Raw genomic sequence first — 5,420 nt, forward strand, 5'->3', positions numbered from 1 at the left:
GGCTATGTATAATGAAACACAGTTCAACACACTATGCTTTTCTTAGGTAGGCGATTATTATGGAACATAGAAGCATCTACACTCAAAAAAATGACTCTTTGGTTGAACATGATTTAATCATGGACAGTGGTTCCACGTGATTGATTCAAGTTATTCGAGCATGACTGAATCAGGTTATTTGGACAAGACTGAATCAAGTTATTTGGACATGATTAAATCAAGTTATTTGGACACGACTGAATCAGGTTATTTGGACAAGACTGAATCAAGTTATTTGGACATGATTAAATCAAGTTATTTGGACGAGTCTAATTTTAATTGAGTTTACTCACTTCGCTTAAGTTTATCCAACATGAAGTATTTGGGTTGAGATAACATGGTTCCATCATGTGGAACCACTGTCCATGCTTCAATCATGTTCAGCCAAAGAGTTATTTATTTGTGTCTATTTAATAGACACACAGAGTTAAAATAACATACAATCAACCTAAATATAGCTTTTCTTTTAATACATACGATGTTGGCAGTCTAAAGATGGTACTGATTGCATCACTAGCAATCCCATTGGAGATGGTAACTCACCCATAAACACCTACATATAAGAAAGTTGTTTAAAATACCAACATAATAGAATATTAAACATTAACAAGTCTCCCTATTTTCTCATCTTGCTTACATTTTTCTTATCAAAGAACACTGGTACAAAGCAATTACGACAGACCAGGAGGATATTCTTATTTAGTATTTATTGAGATACAACATTTACTTCACAAAACATTCTCAGGCATAAAACAAAATCAGTGGGCTTTATAGTAAAAAATATATATATATAACATTAAAACAATATTATCAGACTTTTTCACCAAATAAGTGAAAACTGCACAAACAAGGAAATATGCTTGTTTAAAATGTGTAAATATAAAATAATATTATACTAATAAAATAACTGAAACAGACTGGACCATTTTTAAGTAAAATGTTTCCTCTAGATTCAACAGCACTTTATGAATAAACTTTGAGAAGTTAGTGTTCTCTAAATAAGGGCATAAATAAGTGCAAAAAACAGCAGCAGTGCACTGACCAAGACTTGGTAGACATCACCACCTCATCTTCAATCAAAACATCCAGTGAGTTTAAAGACAACGTTACTCCTCACCAGCAATGATGGTGACTGCTGCACCTGGTCAAACTCCTTTTTCTAAATGCATTGAAAGAAAAAAAAGAAAGTGTTAGTGTATGTCATCACATATCATAAAAACGACCCTTGTGAGGGCAGACATTTAAATTTTCATAAATTAAAATAAAGGCATGAAGGATCAGAGTAGTGTTTATTCAGTAGGGTTTGTGCCCATTTAAAACCCTGTAGTACTTTAAACAACACGTCTTCCAGTTTGTCAGAAGGATTTTATTGGGAAAAAATGTCAGGGGTTTATCGGTTGAATGTTCTAGAGCATAAAAAAAAAATCATTAATAACATGTAATTTGGCATCAGTCGGTTCTTTATTACAAAGTAGAAAGTAAAGTGGTACTTAAAAGGGATAGTTCACCCCAAAATGAAAATTCTGTCATCATGTACTCACTATCACATCATACCAAACACAAGAATCTTGTTCAGCTTTGGAACAAATCATTTTTATTTTTTATTTTTTTATGTCATGGACCATCCATCAAAAGTCTATAGACAATCAATATTTAGCTTCAATAAGTACATAAAGATATAGCTAATCCATATGAATAAAGCAGTTTTATACAAGCCTTCCAATGGATAAAATATGACAAAAAGTATGAAATATACTATTTATTTATTTTTCTTAAGATTAACAAAATTATGGTTTTGGAACATGAGGGTGAGTAAATCATGACAATTTTCATTTTATTTTTAGGTGCACTATCCAAGTCATACATTTATTCTAATGACATACTGATTTATGCTAAAAGGATAAAGTATTCCTAAGTAAATATAATGTAGTCCTGACATGTGTCCTACCTTGTGTGTCTTCAAATCATCAGCTGACTCTTCCTTTGAGATAGTAGACATGTCAGGATCGTAGTTCTAATGACATCAATGCCATTTTTGCACTTGAAGGCAAAACACAAAATTATGGTAATGTAACACAATTAAGCAACATTTATTGAGTTTATTTTTATGATTCATAAGACAACTTTCAACGACTGTCTTATGCTTATATTCAACAGATAGCTGAACAGATTCAAAAATGGTCAAATTCATGGTTTTCTCTATGAGAGTTGTAAAATGAGACCATGAAAAAAAAAAAAAACACATTGTACTGTACTGGTTACAGTCAGTATTTTTATACAACTTTAAAATGTGTGTGGTTCTGAAAGACACAAATAACAAATATGAATAACTAAAAATTATTAGCCATACATACCATTCTAGCAACCAAAGGCTTAAATACCCATTATTGATATTATTATTATTAACAATATTCAGTAACCAATAATAATTGTCATTAATGCTTTAAAAACGCACTGAACCAAGAACCATCAACCACACAAGACAACATTGTTATAATATCTTTGATCGATGCCATGAAAATGAACAGAGTGCAAAGATAGATGATTAAACTAACAAACATGTGCAAACTTAGACACATACCTTTTCGTTTGATGTTTAATTCTGTTATGGCGCGGTGATCTCTTTCAGGCATAACATCGTGGATTCTGTCATAAATTCATCCGTATCAGTCGACATAATAAAGCAGTTGTTAAAATTGTTTCTAATCAGACTGATGCAAATGGACGAAAAAGTTACCTGTTTGTTTGCCGTTTAATTCAGTTGATGGCGCGGTCATCTAGGCTTAAAATAGTGCAACCAGGCCATAAATACATCACGTTCAATCAATATAACAAAACTGTTGGCTAATATTTTTTCTAACAACACTGATGCAAATGGATAGATGAGTTAAGTTAACAGTTACCTGTTCGTGTGCTGTTTAATACAGTTTATGGCGCGGCCATCTCATTTAGGCTTACAATCGTGCATTCTGTCAAAATAACACATTAGTATCAACCGACATCATAAAACAGTTTGATAATATTGTTTCTAATAACAGTGATGGAAATGGATGAACACGTACCTGATTGTTTTAAGCTTATATTCCAGTTAATGGCGTGGCGATCTATTAGAGACATGCGCAGCATTAACGTTTACGAATGTTGCCGCCAGCAAATTGCGTCACAATAAATTTCCGCTTCCTTTAGGTTGAGAATGTGGTTTGTTTTCAGGCTGTTTTGACATTCAGTCCCGGCTGACTTTATAAAAACACACATTTTATATGTGTGATTGACTTTTACTAAACATTATTTGTATCAGTCTGATTTAACAGCAATTTAAGACAAATGACAAACCTAAAAACACCAATAACATTTAATTGCACTTCTATAATTATAATCAAGCTATAAATTAATAAACAAAAATATTTAAAATAAATTATAAATATTATGTAAGTTATTATATATATTTTTTTAATCAGTCAACAGTTTGACTGAGCTAAGTGATTGAAACATGTACTTTTAAAATGAAAACTTTATGTTAAACCAACGAGTGACAGTTTTAAGTCAGTTTAACATGACACAATCATGTTGAAATGAAAAATAGCCAAAATGGCATTATTTCAACATGAATTGTTCAGGTAAAGTGAACAAAACTGAAAAATCATTTTTTTGAGTGTATATGTTCGTGTTCAGAGTTTGACTCATTATCAGACAGACAGTGTTTACCTCAAGAGTATTTACTAATGTTTTTATTATTATTATTATTATTGTTTCTTACAAACACCCATGACTATATATTTCCTGCCCTAGTTTTCCTCTTCACAAATAAACCTCCTCATTGAACAGATGTTCATATTTTAGGCAGCAGTCAGGACAGCACTGACACTCATAAGGAGAAAAATACAATACTCAGCTAAAATGTATCGATAAGGGCCTTGCATTTGTCTGTTTGTCTTTCCCCATCTCTTTCTCTCCTTCTATCTTGTATCACAGAAATTATTTGAACTTAGTGGCAGAGCCTAAGGCAAAGGAGACTCAGCTGGGGTCTTTTCCCTGTTCTATCCAGTGTTCTATCAGTTAAATAGCAACCCTTCAGCCGGCCCTATCTAAAGCTGTTTGTCTGCCCCAGGGCCTCTGCAGCACAACAGCCTGCAGTAATAGGAGTGATCACACACTGCCACTTAAAGAGAGACATGCAACAGGCTCATGTCAGTATGTCTTTGTTACTCTTGTCTGACTCAATATCAGCCAACATTTTCTTTAATTACAAGCCTGGTCAAGTTCAGAGAGATATTTGCATGTCTGTCTGATCTAGCGAAAGCTTCTGTTGGCTTTCGAGTTTTGGATAATGAACACTGACCTAACATCCCTTTGAGCCTTTCCATCATGTTTGAGTCAATCAGAACGGGGCAGTTAATTTAAACATTAAATTATTCTGAAAATACATTTATGTGGCAATGATGTGAAAACCAATGAATTTTTTTTAAGGTTATTAAAATTGAAAATCTCTTGGTGCTTTTTTCTTAAAATGTCAAATGTTTAGGCTAATTTACAAGTTCTTAAAATCTGTTTGGAAATAATAAAAAAATTCAGGAAAACCTATTCAGAATTTGAAGGAAAAGGAGAGTTCATTTTTAATCTATTAAGCTAATGAGCAATGGCTCACTTAAGTTTATATTAAAGTTGTCATATTATGCAGAATCATTGATATTTTGAGATAAAAGAGTTTACTTTAAGAGAAACACAATTTTCATAACTCAAATGTTCTCCCCAGAAAAAAAAACAAAAAAAAAAACTGTAAAATCAGTACGTTCTGAAATCTTTGCCTAAAATCTTAAAGGCCTGAAATCACTGATACAACCTTTAAGTTAATTACATAAGGTTAATCCAATACCGTTTAGTTGAATAAGGTTAACAGTCTTAATTTTGTCCAAAACAATTAAGTTCAATTATCCTAAAATTTATATTTTTTACATTCAACCAAAACAAATAATCCAGTTTCATAATGAGTTTATTCAATGAATGCATTCACTTTCACACATAAGCAGTGTTCAGAAGAATTAACACAAATTATCCCAAAGTTATTTCTACAAGAGCCAAAAAAAATATTATCTGCAACTGTATCTGTGAGGGCCTCAAAATTCAGAGAACCAGTACAAGAAAACAAATAAGTGGTTCTACCAAAAGCTTTGCTACAGAAAAGCTATTAAATAATCTTGGATGTCAAAGACGTTCCAATTTGTAGGTGCATAAATCACAAATCTGATGCTGCTGAGAAATAGGGTAAAGCGATGAACAAGCTCTGAAATAAAAACAGAATTAATCATGTATTAACATTCCAGAGCTTATATACTAAACTTAAAGGGATTCTTCGCCCACAAATTCTGTATTTTTTTACTGAC

The 5,420-nt window shown here is 32.2% G+C and overlaps 1 long non-coding RNA gene across 2 annotated transcripts; it reads right to left on the bottom strand.

Annotated features, from left to right (window-relative positions):
• Positions 1-587: 587 nt before the first annotated feature.
• On the bottom strand, positions 588-3,148 carry LOC309493430. Of its 2 annotated transcripts, none has more exons than XR_014203925.1 (5): positions 2,943-3,095; positions 2,777-2,821; positions 2,621-2,685; positions 1,988-2,079; positions 588-1,198 (listed from the first exon to the last, which is right to left on the bottom strand). It is a non-coding gene; the product is annotated as an uncharacterized lncRNA (long non-coding RNA). The 2 variants fall into 2 exon arrangements; XR_014203926.1 differs by lacking the exon at positions 588-1,198 and adding an exon at positions 3,102-3,148 and having other exon boundaries at positions 2,943-3,008.
• Between the last annotated feature and the right edge of the window lie 2,272 nt (positions 3,149-5,420).

This window comes from Leuciscus leuciscus, assembly GCF_965113295.1.
Source record: "Leuciscus leuciscus genome assembly, chromosome: 2".
Taxonomy (NCBI): domain Eukaryota; kingdom Metazoa; phylum Chordata; class Actinopteri; order Cypriniformes; family Leuciscidae; genus Leuciscus; species Leuciscus leuciscus.